Consider the following 19,964-nt stretch of genomic DNA (forward strand, 5'->3'; position numbering starts at 1 on the left):
AGTAACAAATAATCGCAATGAAACTCACTAACATCATAAATTATTAAAAAAAAATTAGAACACTTGGAATTTACTGGAGTAACCAATTTGGCACTAAAAATGGAAATTTTCGATACTCTACTAGGTGCCTACAATAAATTTTACTATTATTTTTAATGCAGAGACACAACGATTTTCTAGTTCTGAATTTGATCAGGGGTATATGACCATAGTTTACGCCGACTCTAAAAGGCATGCAGTCTATTGTTTTTGAACGCCCCATTTTGTGTATTATGTTCAAAACAGAGACTCTCTGGGCTTACGACTACAGCTACCAGCTACTACTTTCAATAATATTAACACAAAAAAAAGTAGGTGGCATTTCTATAATACGTGCAAAGTTTATGTGAAACTGACTGGAAGACAGAGTAATGCACCAATATGTTACTAAACATATCTCGATAGAATTCCGTAAGAGCTTACCTCCAAGTTTCCTCATTTAGTCAGTCAAAGCATCAAATGGGAAATTCCAATCCAACATATGTAGTGGTGGAAATATATCAACCGCCTACGTTACCGAAGGTGCCCGACTGAAGCTTCTGCGTCTTCTTTACCCCACATGCCTACTTAAAAAGATACTGGTCTAAGTCTCAATATTCCTGTTAAAAAAAAGAGAGGTTCTATATTGCCACAAATATGTGTTTTCAAAATTTTACCTGATTTGGCGACGACTACGCTGAAACTTTCCATATCTCGTGTCCCCATGACTGGTCTGTTTCATATATCAAACCTCACCTCGCACGGGTTTGAACCTCCTTTAAAAAAAAACAGGCAAGACTTATACTTATATCAAAGTAATACGAGGAACTTATATTTTATGCCAAAACTTATTTCATCACCTCCAAAGGGGAGTAGGGGATTTCTAAAGTATGGTAGGTACATCTCTTTCATTTTTTAATTAAAAAAGTGACACAATTACGCGACGTAACTCGATCCGGATCGTTAACGCGTCTCAAGATGGGGGTTTAGAGATGCTGAGGTCATTAAATTGATTCACTATTACCAGTACATACTGAAACCCCCTTATTTCCAAAATAAAAAAAATTGTTAACTGTTAACACAACAAAAAAAACTATTTTCTCACCAATTATATTTCTGGGTCGTTTTCAGAATTTGTCCAACGTAAAATCCCAAGAGGATAGGGCCGCAATTTCGAAAAATGTTCATGTCTCCCCACTATGCATTTGTACAAGAAGCAGGGCCGGATTAACAGCAATTATATTCTTGTCAGTCAACATACAGCCGCCGATTGAATTCTCGGATTCTGCTTTACTAGTTGCCATGGTCTGTCAAATATGTTACTTAAAAATTGTATATTTTTTTTTTTACAAATAATATACCTTTCCTAAAATAATTCCGCCTTTGTCAAGTTGGACACGGGCACGTCTGTCCGCTTTGAAAAGCGCAGGCGTATGTATCTTCCAAAATGATCCAAGCAGGCCCGGATTGCCAGCAAATACACAACTCCCCGATTCAATTCTGAGATGTTGCTTCACGAGTTACCATGATCTGTCAAATATTTTAATTAAAAAAAATCTATTATTTAGCAACAATATACCTTTTTAAAAATAATTTCGTCTTTTTTCAAGTTCAACAGGACACGTGTGTTCGTTTCAGTTGGACAAGGGCACGTCTGTCCGCTTTGAAAAGCGCGGCGTATGTATCTTCCAAAATGATCCAAATTGTTAACCTTTTTTTGATTCCTCGTTCCCCGATTCAATTCTGAGATGTTGCTTCACGAGTTACCATGATCTGTCAAATATTTTAATTAAAAAAAATCTATTATTTAGCAACAATATACCTTTTTAAAAATAATTTCGTCTTTTTTCAAGTTCAACAGGACACGTGTGTTCGTTTCGAAAGGTTTCGTAGTCTGTAGCTCTGTCGAATTCTCCAAAATTCGTTAAACCTTCAGATATTTTCAAAATTTGTCCAACGCAGACTTCCACTCACGCAGTTTCGAAAACTTTCTGGTCTCCCCGCCATGCATTTGTACACGAAGCCGTTCTGGACTATCAGCAAACAGCACATCCGTCATTTTTCTTCTCGGATTCCGCTTGACGAGTTACATCGATCTGTCAAATATTTAATGTAAAACAATCTTATCTATTACTTTTACCCAATATTAAGTACCTATTCAAAATTAGTAGCGCCTTTTCGAGTTCGAAAGGTTTCGTAGCCTATAGCCCTGCCGAAATGCCATTGCATTTGTACACGAAGCAGGGTCGGATTGTAAGCAAACAGCACCCCCGGTCACTTTTCTTCTCGGATTCTGCTTGACGAGTTACAACGATCTGTGGAATATTTAGCGTAAAAAAAAATTATCTATTACTTTTACCAAAAATGAAGTACCTATTCAAAATTAGTAGCGCCTTTTCGAGTTCGAAAGGTTTCGTAGCCTATAGCCCTGCCGAAATGGCATTGCATTTGTACACGAAGCAGGGTCGGATTGTAAGCAAACAGCACCCCCGGTCACTTTTCTTCTCGGATTCTGCTTGACGAGTTACATCGATCTGTGGAATATTTAGCGTAAAAAAAAATTATCTATTACTTTTACCAAAAATGAAGTACCTTTTTTCTTTAAAACAGTTCGTCCTTTTCGAGTCTGAAAGGTTTCGTAGCCTATAGCCCTGCCGAAATGTCATTGCATTTGTACACGAAGCAGGGTCGGATTGTCAGCAAACACCACAAGCGTCACTTTTCTTCTCGGTTTCTGCTTGACGAATTACATCGATCGGTCAAATATTTAATATAAAAAATATCTATTTTACCAAAAATACGTACTCTTCTAAGATAAATTAGCTCTTTTCGAGTTTAAGAGGACACGTATGTCAACTGTAGGATGTTTTATTATTATATTTTCCAGTGTCTATAAATTAATAAACAACAGAAGCTTCCGAATACAAAAATTTCAACATGAGTTTTTTTTTTCTTTAAACTTAAAAGTTCTAACCCCTAAAACCATATTTTTAATACGCTGGCGGACGTATAACAATCCCCAAAAATTACCATATTTACTATTGATATATTTCTATTCCGAACTTAACTCAATACATGCAAAAAAAACTAGCGAATGTTATTTATTATCTCCGATGGGTGGATGATCGAGAAACGTTTAAATAAATCTACCTTTCTGTCTCTCTTTTTCTATATAGGTCACTCATTCTCTCTATCTGTTACTTTCCAGAATCCGAATTTACACTTGGCCCCCCCCAAAAATCTTGTAAAATTTTATCTGCTTAACTTCTTCGCGTTGTTCATATGGCTGAATTTTTTGGAAGATATATCGTGCGTTATTTCTATTAAAATTCTGTTTCCTTTTTACCTACTTCAAAAACGTAAGCGAGCATTTTTGGTTGTTTTATTAAACAAAAATTGATACTAAACAAGATCCGTATCTCCGACCTCAGCCTCCTTTGATCACTCCCCAATTTTTTTTTAATTAAGTATAGAAACCTCGTCGAACATATACATAATACTAGGTCAAAATGTTACGCGGTTACTCATTAAAGTCGCAATTCCGAAAGCTTCTTACCTATCTTTTTCCAGTCTTTTTTGTTTTATTTATCCGTATATGAAACACACATTGAACACAAAACTTAAACTCGTTGGCGATATTGCATTAAGCAACAAACGCGGATAACAGAAACGAACCCTTAACACAAACGCTTCTTTAAACTTCGACTGACACGTGAAACAACCCGCATTCCTACGAAAGGCAGGTAAACCAAGCAGGTCAAATTTTAAGCTACCCTCCAGTGTCGTCATAGGTTGGGGCATAGTAAATAGCGAATACAACAAAGCGGTAATTTATAATAATTTAATTTGCATTTTATTTAACTTAAGTTGTTTTGTAGAAAATGAGACATTTCTGCAATTAATCAATATACTACGAGTACTTTTCCGCTTAATTACTATTTTTGAGAAACAAAAGGAAACGTTAGATTCCATTCAAACTTTTTCGGTTTTCATGATATCTCGCGTTTATTTAGAAGCTAATGGCCTGTGGCCTTAACCAGACGTTTCCAAAGCCTGGTTCTTAACAAACACGAAAAATAGAGTTATATTGCCACCGAAAATCTGAATTTATGTTTAAAAATGTAACTTCCCGTATTTAAACTATTGCCTGCATTGGCGCCTATATTTTATAGTTTTTTTTTTTGTATCCTATTTTTTTTGTTTTGCTTGCAAATGTGTGTCCATTTTTCGGGTACTGGATTTTTTTTTTCTCAAATTATTACAAATTACTCAAAACGGAGTTAAAAAGAGACGAGGAGAAAAGGGAAGAACCCTTATTTCTCCGACACTGACCTCCGATGTTTATAAAAATTGACGCCTTGACACCCTCCCCGTGAATATTTTACAAAGGATTTTTAAAATTTAACTTCCAAATAACGCATACTCTCGCCTAGTGTCACAGTTTTGGGCCCCATTTTGCTATGGTTAGACAGGTTTATTCTTGTACATTGTCGGGACAAAAGAAGCATCTCCTTCATCCAAATTGATTTTTTCATACCTAATACAACAGCTGCCGGGCATCATCTCGCCTTAATTGTTTCTATTGAATTAATTTTAGTTACAAAAAATTAGATGATCGTCAAAATTGGCATAAAAGATAATCAAGATTTAATTAAAACAAGAATATGCACAAAAGAAAAGAGATAAACTCCGACACGGGAAACAAGGAAATATCGCTGAAACGGCAACTGATCTAGCGCGCGCCTTTTTTAAAAATAATAATTTTTCAAAAGAATTCTAGGCTAAGCTAAATACCTGGTGTAACAAAATATTGAAGGATCTTCATGATCCTACCTGTGAGCGAGTAGAAAATTATTTGCAAAGAGGATAAAGGTATATCTTAATATAAATAGTTTCACTATTGATAATATGTCCCCTTTTAAAATGGCGCATTATTTGATACGTACTTTTTTTTTTCTTGTCAGAGCTTGTCTAAAAAAAAGTGGGATGGATGGAGGTTCTCCGTCAGGTTTTTTTCCTGTCGAAACAAGTTTGTGCGGCGTTCGCTTTGGATCTGGGGAATGGGTGGGGTTATACATATATAAGCTATAAGAAATTTTAATTTTTTATTCAGTTTCCACTCATACAATTTCGTGTTAAGTGCAGAGTGAGAAAAATGTCAGAAGTCGAAAATTATCCAACGCAAGCATTGGATTCGTGGGGAAGATTTGTGGTCAATGCGGAAATAATCCGCGAACAAAAATACATTTACGAGGCAGCAATTACGCTGCCGGAATTCGGACTAGAAATTACCTCAGGTCTTAGCCCAGCAAGAATCTTCGCTCCGGCAGTGAAAGTGAGCTTTCTCCCCTACGTTTTGTCGGAGAAAAGAAGCATTTCGTTCGACGAGATGGACTTCACAGAATTAATACAACAGCTTCCACTGTTATTGTTAGCAGGCCCGACTGGTAAAGTTATGTATTTAACCTGCTTGAAACTCAGCTGTCTACAATGTGATGGTGAAGTCTTGGTCAAGATTGAAAATAGCGAGGGTATACTCTATATTTCGAAAGACTGGGTACAGGAATTAATTACCATAAGCAAATTGGTATTTAAAAGAATACGAGTACTGTCTCGTTTGAACTTTTACGAGTACTACGATAGAATATTGTATTTGACTATAGATGAAAATTTGCTGGAAGACGCCAAAATCTTTCCGCATATAGAATATTTATGTTCTACGGAAGAGAGTGAGCAGAGCTACTGCATGGAGGACTACATGCGTTTTGGAAAAATGCAGATAAAACAAGATATCAACAAAAGGATAGCATGGGACATACCTGTGTTTTAATAGAAATTTACCTGTAAACTAATAATAATAAATGTTTTTTAAAATTCAGTGTGTGTGTATGTTTTATCCTTACCCCCCATAAAAAAGTAAAAAAAAACAAGTAATTGCGTAAAAATAACTTTATTAAATAATAAAAAAAATAACAACAAAATATATTCAAACAAAACATAGTACCACCGGAATGAAACCTTCAGAAATTACCCCAACAACGGAGATTCTCGCATATAATTTACCAAAAAAAATTTGCAGTGGAAAAGTCAAAGTTCAAAGCTGGCGTTGCAGTGAGCATAAGTGGCACAAAATCGGTTTTTGACAAAAGCTATGAAATTAATTGGACACCCCGAAAATTTCAAGATTGTTAAAGTAAGTGGTTCCTTCCCTCTTACGTATCTTTTGGAAGATATGGAGGGGCGTTAAATCAAAAGGTTCGTTTTATGAAGTCGAATTACAAAAACCGTACTACCAAATAGTCGATCGACTATTTGGTAGTACGGTTTTTGTAATTCGACTTCATAAAACGAACCTTTTGATTTAACGCCCCTCCATATCTTCCAAAAGATACGTAAGAGGGAAGGAACCACTTACTTTAACAATCTTGAAATTTTCGGGGTGTCCAATTAATTTCATAGCTTTTGTCAAAAACCGATTTTGTGCCACTTATGCTCACTGCAACGCCAGCTTTGAACTTTGACTTTTCCACTGCAAATTTTTTTTGGTAAATTATATGCGAGAATCTCCGTTGTTGGGGTAATTTCTGAAGGTTTCATTCCGGTGGTACTATGTTTTGTTTGAATATATTTTGTTGTTATTTTTTTTTATTATTTAATAAAGTTATTTTTACGCAATTACTTGTTTTTTTTTACTTTTTTATGGGGGGTAAGGATAAAACATACACACACACTGAATTTTAAAAAACATTTATTATTATTAGTTTACAGGTAAATTTCTATTAAAACACAGGTATGTCCCATGCTATCCTTTTGTTGATATCTTGTTTTATCTGCATTTTTCCAAAACGCATGTAGTCCTCCATGCAGTAGCTCTGCTCACTCTCTTCCGTAGAACATAAATATTCTATATGCGGAAAGATTTTGGCGTCTTCCAGCAAATTTTCATCTATAGTCAAATACAATATTCTATCGTAGTACTCGTAAAAGTTCAAACGAGACAGTACTCGTATTCTTTTAAATACCAATTTGCTTATGGTAATTAATTCCTGTACCCAGTCTTTCGAAATATAGAGTATACCCTCGCTATTTTCAATCTTGACCAAGACTTCACCATCACATTGTAGACAGCTGAGTTTGAAGCAGGTTAAATACATAACTTTACCAGTCGGGCCTGCTAACAATAACAGTGGAAGCTGTTGTATTAATTCTGTGAAGTCCATCTCGTCGAACGAAATGCTTCTTTTCTCCGACAAAACGTAGGGGAGAAAGCTCACTTTCACTGCCGGAGCGAAGATTCTTGCTGGGCTAAGACCTGAGGTAATTTCTAGTCCGAATTCCGGCAGCGTAATTGCTGCCTCGTAAATGTATTTTTGTTCGCGGATTATTTCCGCATTGACCACAAATCTTCCCCACGAATCCAATGCTTGCGTTGGATAATTTTCGACTTCTGACATTTTTCTCACTCTGCACTTAACACGAAATTGTATGAGTGGAAACTGAATAAAAAATTAAAATTTCTTATAGCTTATATATGTATAACCCCACCCATTCCCCAGATCCAAAGCGAACGCCGCACAAACTTGTTTCGACAGGAAAAAAACCTGACGGAGAACCTCCATCCATCCCACTTTTTTTTAGACAAGCTCTGACAAGAAAAAAAAAAGTACGTATCAAATAATGCGCCATTTTAAAAGGGGACATATTATCAATAGTGAAACTATTTATATTAAGATATACCTTTATCCTCTTTGCAAATAATTTTCTACTCGCTCACAGGTAGGATCATGAAGATCCTTCAATATTTTGTTACACCAGGTATTTAGCTTAGCCTAGAATTCTTTTGAAAAATTATTATTTTTAAAAAAGGCGCGCGCTAGATCAGTTGCCGTTTCAGCGATATTTCCTTGTTTCCCGTGTCGGAGTTTATCTCTTTTCTTTTGTGCATATTCTTGTTTTAATTAAATCTTGATTATCTTTTATGCCAATTTTGACGATCATCTAATTTTTTGTAACTAAAATTAATTCAATAGAAACAATTAAGGCGAGATGATGCCCGGCAGCTGTTGTATTAGGTATGAAAAAATCAATTTGGATGAAGGAGATGCTTCTTTTGTCCCGACAATGTACAAGAATAAACCTGTCTAACCATAGCAAAATGGGGCCCAAAACTGTGACACTAGGCGAGAGTATGCGTTATTTGGAAGTTAAATTTTAAAAATCCTTTGTAAAATATTCACGGGGAGGGTGTCAAGGCGTCAATTTTTATAAACATCGGAGGTCAGTGTCGGAGAAATAAGGGTTCTTCCCTTTTCTCCTCGTCTCTTTTTAACTCCGTTTTGAGTAATTTGTAATAATTTGAGAAAAAAAAAATCCAGTACCCGAAAAATGGACACACATTTGCAAGCAAAACAAAAAAAATAGGATACAAAAAAAAAAACTATAAAATATAGGCGCCAATGCAGGCAATAGTTTAAATACGGGAAGTTACATTTTTAAACATAAATTCAGATTTTCGGTGGCAATATAACTCTATTTTTCGTGTTTGTTAAGAACCAGGCTTTGGAAACGTCTGGTTAAGGCCACAGGCCATTAGCTTCTAAATAAACGCGAGATATCATGAAAACCGAAAAAGTTTGAATGGAATCTAACGTTTCCTTTTGTTTCTCAAAAATAGTAATTAAGCGGAAAAGTACTCGTAGTATATTGATTAATTGCAGAAATGTCTCATTTTCTACAAAACAACTTAAGTTAAATAAAATGCAAATTAAATTATTATAAATTACCGCTTTGTTGTATTCGCTATTTACTATGCCCCAACCTATGACGACACTGGAGGGTAGCTTAAAATTTGACCTGCTTGGTTTACCTGCCTTTCGTAGGAATGCGGGTTGTTTCACGTGTCAGTCGAAGTTTAAAGAAGCGTTTGTGTTAAGGGTTCGTTTCTGTTATCCGCGTTTGTTGCTTAATGCAATATCGCCAACGAGTTTAAGTTTTGTGTTCAATGTGTGTTTCATATACGGATAAATAAAACAAAAAAGACTGGAAAAAGATAGGTAAGAAGCTTTCGGAATTGCGACTTTAATGAGTAACCGCGTAACATTTTGACCTAGTATTATGTATATGTTCGACGAGGTTTCTATACTTAATTAAAAAAAAATTGGGGAGTGATCAAAGGAGGCTGAGGTCGGAGATACGGATCTTGTTTAGTATCAATTTTTGTTTAATAAAACAACCAAAAATGCTCGCTTACGTTTTTGAAGTAGGTAAAAAGGAAACAGAATTTTAATAGAAATAACGCACGATATATCTTCCAAAAAATTCAGCCATATGAACAACGCGAAGAAGTTAAGCAGATAAAATTTTACAAGATTTTTGGGGGGGGCCAAGTGTAAATTCGGATTCTGGAAAGTAACAGATAGAGAGAATGAGTGACCTATATAGAAAAAGAGAGACAGAAAGGTAGATTTATTTAAACGTTTCTCGATCATCCACCCATCGGAGATAATAAATAACATTCGCTAGTTTTTTTTGCATGTATTGAGTTAAGTTCGGAATAGAAATATATCAATAGTAAATATGGTAATTTTTGGGGATTGTTATACGTCCGCCAGCGTATTAAAAATATGGTTTTAGGGGTTAGAACTTTTAAGTTTAAAGAAAAAAAAAACTCATGTTGAAATTTTTGTATTCGGAAGCTTCTGTTGTTTATTAATTTATAGACACTGGAAAATATAATAATAAAACATCCTACAGTTGACATACGTGTCCTCTTAAACTCGAAAAGAGCTAATTTATCTTAGAAGAGTACGTATTTTTGGTAAAATAGATATTTTTTATATTAAATATTTGACCGATCGATGTAATTCGTCAAGCAGAAACCGAGAAGAAAAGTGACGCTTGTGGTGTTTGCTGACAATCCGACCCTGCTTCATGTACAAATGCAATGACATTTCGGCAGGGCTATAGGCTACGAAACCTTTCAGACTCGAAAAGGACGAACTGTTTTAAAGAAAAAAGGTACTTCATTTTTGGTAAAAGTAATAGATAATTTTTTTTTACGCTAAATATTCCACAGATCGATGTAACTCGTCAAGCAGAATCCGAGAAGAAAAGTGACCGGGGGTGCTGTTTGCTTACAATCCGACCCTGCTTCGTGTACAAATGCAATGCCATTTCGGCAGGGCTATAGGCTACGAAACCTTTCGAACTCGAAAAGGCGCTACTAATTTTGAATAGGTACTTCATTTTTGGTAAAAGTAATAGATAATTTTTTTTTACGCTAAATATTCCACAGATCGTTGTAACTCGTCAAGCAGAATCCGAGAAGAAAAGTGACCGGGGGTGCTGTTTGCTTACAATCCGACCCTGCTTCGTGTACAAATGCAATGGCATTTCGGCAGGGCTATAGGCTACGAAACCTTTCGAACTCGAAAAGGCGCTACTAATTTTGAATAGGTACTTAATATTGGGTAAAAGTAATAGATAAGATTGTTTTACATTAAATATTTGACAGATCGATGTAACTCGTCAAGCGGAATCCGAGAAGAAAAATGACGGATGTGCTGTTTGCTGATAGTCCAGAACGGCTTCGTGTACAAATGCATGGCGGGGAGACCAGAAAGTTTTCGAAACTGCGTGAGTGGAAGTCTGCGTTGGACAAATTTTGAAAATATCTGAAGGTTTAACGAATTTTGGAGAATTCGACAGAGCTACAGACTACGAAACCTTTCGAAACGAACACACGTGTCCTGTTGAACTTGAAAAAAGACGAAATTATTTTTAAAAAGGTATATTGTTGCTAAATAATAGATTTTTTTTAATTAAAATATTTGACAGATCATGGTAACTCGTGAAGCAACATCTCAGAATTGAATCGGGGAACGAGGAATCAAAAAAAGGTTAACAATTTGGATCATTTTGGAAGATACATACGCCGCGCTTTTCAAAGCGGACAGACGTGCCCTTGTCCAACTGAAACGAACACACGTGTCCTGTTGAACTTGAAAAAAGACGAAATTATTTTTAAAAAGGTATATTGTTGCTAAATAATAGATTTTTTTTAATTAAAATATTTGACAGATCATGGTAACTCGTGAAGCAACATCTCAGAATTGAATCGGGGAGTTGTGTATTTGCTGGCAATCCGGGCCTGCTTGGATCATTTTGGAAGATACATACGCCTGCGCTTTTCAAAGCGGACAGACGTGCCCGTGTCCAACTTGACAAAGGCGGAATTATTTTAGGAAAGGTATATTATTTGTAAAAAAAAAAATATACAATTTTTAAGTAACATATTTGACAGACCATGGCAACTAGTAAAGCAGAATCCGAGAATTCAATCGGCGGCTGTATGTTGACTGACAAGAATATAATTGCTGTTAATCCGGCCCTGCTTCTTGTACAAATGCATAGTGGGGAGACATGAACATTTTTCGAAATTGCGGCCCTATCCTCTTGGGATTTTACGTTGGACAAATTCTGAAAACGACCCAGAAATATAATTGGTGAGAAAATAGTTTTTTTTGTTGTGTTAACAGTTAACAATTTTTTTTATTTTGGAAATAAGGGGGTTTCAGTATGTACTGGTAATAGTGAATCAATTTAATGACCTCAGCATCTCTAAACCCCCATCTTGAGACGCGTTAACGATCCGGATCGAGTTACGTCGCGTAATTGTGTCACTTTTTTAATTAAAAAATGAAAGAGATGTACCTACCATACTTTAGAAATCCCCTACTCCCCTTTGGAGGTGATGAAATAAGTTTTGGCATAAAATATAAGTTCCTCGTATTACTTTGATATAAGTATAAGTCTTGCCTGTTTTTTTTTAAAGGAGGTTCAAACCCGTGCGAGGTGAGGTTTGATATATGAAACAGACCAGTCATGGGGACACGAGATATGGAAAGTTTCAGCGTAGTCGTCGCCAAATCAGGTAAAATTTTGAAAACACATATTTGTGGCAATATAGAACCTCTCTTTTTTTTAACAGGAATATTGAGACTTAGACCAGTATCTTTTTAAGTAGGCATGTGGGGTAAAGAAGACGCAGAAGCTTCAGTCGGGCACCTTCGGTAACGTAGGCGGTTGATATATTTCCACCACTACATATGTTGGATTGGAATTTCCCATTTGATGCTTTGACTGACTAAATGAGGAAACTTGGAGGTAAGCTCTTACGGAATTCTATCGAGATATGTTTAGTAACATATTGGTGCATTACTCTGTCTTCCAGTCAGTTTCACATAAACTTTGCACGTATTATAGAAATGCCACCTACTTTTTTTTGTGTTAATATTATTGAAAGTAGTAGCTGGTAGCTGTAGTCGTAAGCCCAGAGAGTCTCTGTTTTGAACATAATACACAAAATGGGGCGTTCAAAAACAATAGACTGCATGCCTTTTAGAGTCGGCGTAAACTATGGTCATATACCCCTGATCAAATTCAGAACTAGAAAATCGTTGTGTCTCTGCATTAAAAATAATAGTAAAATTTATTGTAGGCACCTAGTAGAGTATCGAAAATTTCCATTTTTAGTGCCAAATTGGTTACTCCAGTAAATTCCAAGTGTTCTAATTTTTTTTTAATAATTTATGATGTTAGTGAGTTTCATTGCGATTATTTGTTACTTAAATTTTCTGCGTATTAAACCTTAATTAACAATACGCTATTCGTTAACGCAGGTAGAATTAATGACGCTGACTGACCTGATTTTGTCCAGGGGGGCGTAGTACGGTAGTTTGTACTGTGATGTTTGGTAGTTTGGCAGTGAGCTCTCATTTATGAAACTGGGGAATGTTTCGTTATCTTCAAATCGTAAGCACGTATCATTAGAATTATATTTTTAAAATATTGATTAGGACATGTACTAAGTAACTAAATACTCTAGCGAAAATATTCACACATATTGCGGAAAACGTACAAATTTAAATTAGAGAAAATTAACTGTTTTTAGAGGTTGGTTTTTCAAAAAGGTGGGGATTTAGTTAAAGAACAGATAGAGACTAAAGGGAAGCTCTATGAGAAAAATTAGAATTAAAAAGTCGATGTTTTCGTGTCATAGCGAAAGATGGATTATTATTAAAAATAATACTTGCATTAATTGTTGTCACCATTTGTGAAAAATATGGAAAATATCCTCTAGGTTCGCATACCTTTTTTTTTAATTTTTTAAGGTGGCTAACAAAATACACAGACAGAAAAGTTTAGATCCTGTTCGTTAATGTAGCGCATAGAAAAAAAATAGAAAAGAGAACGTTTCGTGTATAGCATACGTAGTTAGTACGGAATATTAATCTGAAGGCTGCAAGACAGTGAAAGAGTGATGCGCTTAAGTGTGGTTCAGAGAGGTTATTTGGGCTGTAGAAGTTTTTCTTTGAACAGGGTTCAAATAGCGTCTCCTAGAGCGTTAGCAGGGAAGAGTATTACAGCATTTAATATAAGCGTCCAGATTTCATTATTGTTGAGATTGCATAGAAACACACTTTCATGTAGTAGTAGTCGCAGCAGCTTTAAAGTATATGACTTTTTAGTTAAGATGCCTTTCGAGTTTGCTTTATGGCTTGATAGGAAATTAAAGGGTAGATACAGATAAGTTACGAAAAAAAGTATGTATACTATCCTCAAAGATCAGCAATAAATAAAAGAAATTGATGAAATAGTAAAGTTGACTGCGATATCTTAAAATCATCAATAAGATAGATAAATTAATTTTGAAAATATTAAATAATAAAAATAGCAAAGAAAATCAAAATCATCAATAAGATAGATAAATTAATTTTGTAAATATTAAATAATAAAAATAAAATTATAATAGCAAAGAAAGCCTACCACGGCCACATACACATAATATTTTCGACATATGAACTTTTCCCAGATAAATAGTCAAATATTTCACGATACCTTAAGACAGAAGCATGCGGAAATATGTATGAAGCTAACGCACGGTAGATGGCTTAGTAAATTAAAAAGGTATACGGTTTCTAATATCCTACTTTATTAATGAAAATTTTAACCAGCTTTTTGTTTTGCAGATATTATTGATGGTGCCTGCCAGCTTCCAGTTCCGAGAAAAGAAATCCAACACTTTTCGTCTTTATTTCCACTGTCCTTTGTGCGCAATAAAAGTACAGTTTGTACCCGCGAGGGTACACATTCGCAGAATTATATGTTTTTAAAATAAATGTTTTGGTCAATATTCACTAGGTGGGGTTACCTTATTAAAGAAAATCTTATTCCAAGAGGGGACACTAGTTTACATTCGAACCGCTAGGGGGTGCAGATGGTCACGCGAACAATATGATCAAGTCTCATTGACGCCATTGCTTTTCATACGGGTGGGAAAATATCTGGGCTCTGATTGGCTTCGCCGCCATCGCAAACTAGAGGTGGGGAGATTGATTAAACCCCATTGGTGCTTGCTTATCCAATGGGAGCCAGTTTCAAGGGATTATGGGTAAAGGGGGAGGAGCTAGAGAGTCGTGGGTAAGGAGGATACGCCCACAAAAGGGAGAGGAGTGGGGGAAGCCTATATTATACTTAATCACTACTTAGCGCTCCGAAGAGTCCTTACGAAACGGAAACGACCTTAGGCCTGGGGTAAACTGTAAAGAACGCCCTTTGACCCTTTAAGAGAAACGAAATACTATATAACATATTAATCGAGACCATTTAATGCTACTGGGGGGGGGGGGGGGGTTATGCAAACTTTCCATGCTCTATTTGCGAGTGAGTTAATTCGGCAGCGGCAGTTTTTGCAGTAACGTTAAAACAAAAGGGCAATTTGTCTGGTGTAGCTCGACGAGAGGCTTACGAAACGTTAAAGGAAATTATTAACAATTTGTTCTTCTTGTTCTCCGCTTTTTAAATATAATATATTTCTCGAATCGTTTTGTTGGCAGACAGCAGAGGCGATTGTTAATTAATGGCGTCGGACGTTCTCCTTTTATACAAAATCCCCCTCCGTTTTCAAATTTAATTAACAGTCTCCGTTATCGGTATTATCGAAATTCCTCTCGTAATTTAATAAAAAATTATATCTTTAACGAGATTTCTTCATAATTACCGTACCGTATACACAGATCAAAATAGACACGGAATTACTACTTTTTATAAAACTTCTGGATTACTCCTGAATCATCCTGTTCGCTTCTTCATAGCTTGACTGCGACTGGCTCGCATTTTACTCTGTACCTGCTTATTTATTGTTTGAGGGGGGCGGAGCTAAATGAGTGGCATAAACACCGTCTCGGATGACTGATTCCTATATAGGAGACAGGTAGAGACCAGAGTCGCGGTTAAGATTGTTAGGTTGCTTATAGATTTCTATAGACTCTCGGATTTTTCTTTGGTACAATAAATAAAATTAATTTTAATAAATAAAAAATAAAAAAATTATGTTCGGTTTCGTGATTGTGTTCGGCAACTGCTGATGGGTTTATTTGTCTTAGGCTTAAGGCTCTTTCATGTTCTTCGAGCCTAGTTGATATTTTTCGTCCGGTCTCTCCAATGTATTCTTTGCCGCATGTACATGGAATGCTTTAAACTCCTGGCATCTCAAATGGAATTTTGTCTTTGACGGATCTGATTTTGACGTTATATTTCTTTAGAACTTTTGATATGTGGTCGGTGATGTTTTGAATATAAGGAAGGACAACAGTAGCAAGTGTGGGATTGCTATTGGAAGGTTGTGGTGAAGTGTATTTTGTGATTGAACGCTTAATATTTTTAATGTGGAAATTTTTAGAGAGAAGAGCAGAGGTAAGGTGTTTTAATTCTGGGTTCAATGACCCAGACTGAGATAGTTTTACCGCTCTTTAAACAAGAGAGTTGATAACCGATGATTTTTGGGCCGGATGTGACAATGAATTAAGGTATCGGTCTGTGTGCGTACGTCTTCTGTAAAAGAATATCTAAGAATGGGAGGTTGTTGTTAGTTTCTATTTCAATAGTAAAACGGATGTTAGAGTTTAAATGTTTAAGAAAATTTACTAGGGATTCCTGACCATGAGGCCAAATAACAAAAGTATCATCGACGTAGCGTTTCCATAATTTTGGTTTTCGATGGAAGGTGTCGAGAGCTTTCTTCTCAAAGGCTTATATACCCATACCTGTTCCCGACGTTTGTTCTACAAAAATCGACGCAGGAGAAATATTAATTAATTGATAATTTTCAAGACGATTCAATACTCAACCCTCAACCTTCTACTAGTGTCCGAAGAATAAATAATAGACTTTATGTAGAGAGTATGGGGAACCACGGTAGAAGACTTGAATTTAGTCGTTGGATATTACGAAATCGAAGGCTTTGTCGGACAACATTGTTTAATCATTTACAGGTATTAATAACACCAGGAATTCCCTTTGTTGGGCAAAATCCACGACAAACTCGGGAATGCCATTTTCAAAGTAGATTTTCGGCGAATATTTGGTGTGACATTATTGCTGACCACCTCATTAGTCCCTTTATAATTGAAGAACGTCTCAAGGCCAATCGTTGATTAAGTTTCATTAAAAGTGATCTTCAAATATTATGTAATGTAAGACTACGAATGGGACAAGTATACTAGAACCAGAAATATAGTGCTTTTACAACCGAGCCCGTTCTTAACTTTGCCTACTGTTTATTACTCAAAATCCGCAGACCCTTACCATTAACCATTTATTTTTTATTTATCTATCTATAACTAGGTTTTCAATCTTTTTCGCCGAACAATTCTTGAAACATGTACATAAAAAATTTGTAAAATGTATTTCTTTCCATTTCATTACTTTTCTACATAGCATCATTATTAATATACAAAATATGTCACTTAAAAAATCGTCACTATCGCTACTATTGTCATCTAGTTCAATGATCAACTCCTCCATTAATCGTTTTCGATAAATATTTTCTTCTTTTACTACTCGTTTTTCACGGTTAGACCAGCTTTATACTGATATTTTAGTTACCTCCTGCCGAATTACGTTATGGTACTGTCATTAAATTTCGGTGCAGTGTTATTTCTTCTTTTATGAGCTTTCAGCTTAGATCAAATCATCTCAATCGGGTTAAATATACAACGACACGGGGGCAATCTCAAGATTTCATGTCCGTTTTGTTGTTCTATCGTCTTGTTGTTCTATAGTCTTTATTAAAATGTTTTATTTTTAATAATTCCAGATGTTGTTTTAATTTCTTCTTTATTTGAAGAAGTATTTGGAATTTTTCTAATTTAGGCTGAATGATACGAGGCATTTTCCAACATAATAACAGTATTTGGCGATAGTTTTAGCAATCAGTACTCGAATGTTTCCGCGGTCATGTTTTCATGGGAATCCACACTGGAATCTTTGACGTTATTGGTAGCATCAATGCTTAATCAAATTTAAAATTGTCCATTTACATTTCAAAAACTTAACGCAGAATAAACATCTGTTTGGATAGGTTTTAACACGGTCCTGTGAAGGTCTGCGCTTAAGGTATTGCAAAATACTTAAAACGTCAAAGCAATAAATGCTCTATATTTTTGGTCGTATTATAACAGAATTTCTTCATTAAAATTATACAAACCGGTGACAACAATTTATTTTATGCAGAATGAAATATTAGTTAGAAAGTGTTCGTGCTGATCCAGGCACTGTTAGCAGAGCTGCCACTTCAATTCTAAAAAGAGCTAAGATTTCATATACAGCAACTGGGTGGGCATTTTGAACGATTAATTAAATAAAATAGAATATAAATAATGGGTGTTCCTTTTAAACGGTCATTAAAATTTAAAATGCTTGTAGTTCAGTGAGAATGACGTTCAGGGCAAATGTTCATTTGATATTTTTAACTCGAAATCATTCCAGGGACACACTCCCACGCAATGGCAGTCATGTCGTGGGACACCTTGTATTATTTATATTATTACCATTATACAGTACGCAATATAAGAGAACAGAATCGGCTTGATTTATTGTCCGAAATTTGTCGATGAGCAGATAAATATAAGTAAATAATGACATTAATACAATCATGAAAATGTTGTCTGACTATAAAAGAGATTTGGGTAGATTTTAAGTCATTTTGACTCCCATCTCAGCTAGATTAATTGAAAGTTTATTAAAAGTACATTTACAAAACTAAAAACAGTTAACTTTATAAAAAGAAGAAGAAAGCATTTTGATCCTGTAACGAGACAACTGGGACAATATTTATCGGATTCAACAATAATTGTTGCCTTTGGAAAGATTTCCTGGAAATTGAATTTTTACTTTAACAGCCATTTTAGTCACCACTGAGTACGTCAGAGGCTTCCAGTACATAATCAAAAATTCGGTATTTTCTTATTTATTGCATGCTGTTGGGCAACAAAATCCATTATAATTTCTATTATATTATCTTTCCTCCATTCCGAGGATATATCTCGTCCGTTCGCGATTTGATATGACCTGAAAAACAAACTGAGCTCAGTTCTCTTTGCCCCATATTTTATGCATAATATCCGGGATATTATTTTTGACATTCGAAATACGAGGGTTCATTTTCGTGTCGTTTTATCCACTTAGCTAAGAAATGAGACGCACATATCGCTTTCAAAAGTTGCTTTTTTTGTCAGCTTCGGAACAAAACAAAAATATAATTCTTGATAAAATAAAATAAAAAAGCACAATCCAACAAAAAAGTGTTGTAAAATTCCTCGGAGTTTATGCAGACTCGAGGCTTTCCAGGTTCGAACAGGTGGACCACATTCTCAAAAAACTTTCTGTTTACTGCTTTGTCATATGGTTTTTTTCCCCTTGTTAAAAATGTACTATTTTTGTATGTCTATTCCTGTCTCAACTACGCCTTGGTTTGTTGGTTAGGTTTCCGACGTGCGGAGCAAGTCTTTAGGTTGCAGAAACGCATTTTACGGACTATACTGTTTAAGCCCTTTAATTTTTCATGTCGGGACCTATTTCCACAACACTCTTTATTGACACTTCCTAATATGTACATACTAAATTGTGCCACGTATGTAAAAAGTAACTCTAATCTTTATTTGCTCTCAAGAAACTCAGATATTCAATACAGTTTAAGACGGAATCTTAACATCAAAATACCTACGCGTCGACTGTCTCTTACAGCAAATAGTTCCTTTGTTTTGACTGTAAAAATTTATAATAAATTGCTTAGCGAACTGAAGGCGATAACTAGTTACACAAAATATATATATATATATATATATATATATATATATATATATATATATATATATATATATATATATATATATAATACATAAAATAATTTGTAAAAACAATTTATTAGGTTCTATGTCACTTGTTTTTATTACTGCTTCTATTTTCCCTTCTGAGTTTCTTATAAAATTGGAAACATTGGAAACAATTTGGATAGCATTCGAAGACAAATGAATCCGTGCTGAGACAGTTCGTCTTCTAAATTGTCATTAGGTTCGACTACCATCTCCACATCGTCTTCAAATTCTGCGTCGTTTTCCATGTCTTCTTCTAACAGTCTTAAAAAAGGCTGTTGTTGTTTACAAATCGGAGAACTGTGTAGAAGACACTAAAATATAAGAAGCGATACAAGGCACACAAGACAAAAATCAATATTTTCAAACTTACCTGTAACTTGTGCAAAAAATATTATTCAATGTCAAACGTAGAAAACCGAGATTTTTTCCATTTTTCTCGAAAGTTTTATAGTGAAAATATCTCAGACAAAAGTTATAGATCATACATTTCTCTAGAAAAATTCTTCAGGCACTTTTTTTCTCACGACTTACCATTCGTGAGATATCGCAGTTTCCATTATTAGAAAATTCACATTTTACATAATATGCCCAATCGCTTGTTTTGTGAAGGTTAATTGCCTATTTAATTAGTCTATGATAAAAAAACGTTCATTTCAATAGTTCAGGCCCTCCCTGGCCCACCGTGCGGCATTATTTCTTGACTCCTGGCCGTGTGACCAGATATCAAAA

The 19,964-nt window shown here is 35.2% G+C and overlaps 1 protein-coding gene and 2 long non-coding RNA genes across 5 annotated transcripts in view; 1 reads left to right on the forward strand and 2 right to left on the reverse strand.

The window, feature by feature from the left end:
* Positions 1 to 19,964, reverse strand: part of LOC132706109 (protein O-mannosyl-transferase TMTC1-like) — a 464,920-nt gene that overhangs the window by 330,207 nt on the left and 114,749 nt on the right. The window lies entirely within an intron of this gene.
* LOC132706704 (uncharacterized) lies at positions 414 to 1,541 on the reverse strand. The gene is made up of 4 exons (XR_009619630.1): positions 1,380 to 1,541; positions 1,124 to 1,325; positions 696 to 794; positions 414 to 638 (listed from the first exon to the last, which is right to left on the reverse strand). It is a non-coding gene; the product is annotated as an uncharacterized LOC132706704 (long non-coding RNA).
* LOC132706667 (uncharacterized) lies at positions 11,105 to 14,282 on the forward strand. Its single transcript, XR_009619622.1, has 5 exons — positions 11,105 to 11,266; positions 11,321 to 11,522; positions 11,852 to 11,950; positions 12,008 to 12,183; positions 14,049 to 14,282. It is a non-coding gene; the product is annotated as an uncharacterized LOC132706667 (long non-coding RNA).

The sequence above is a fragment of the Cylas formicarius genome, unplaced genomic scaffold (genome assembly GCF_029955315.1).
Source record: "Cylas formicarius isolate icCylForm1 unplaced genomic scaffold, icCylForm1.1 PGA_scaffold_8__14_contigs__length_24414737, whole genome shotgun sequence".
NCBI lineage: Eukaryota > Metazoa > Arthropoda > Insecta > Coleoptera > Brentidae > Cylas > Cylas formicarius.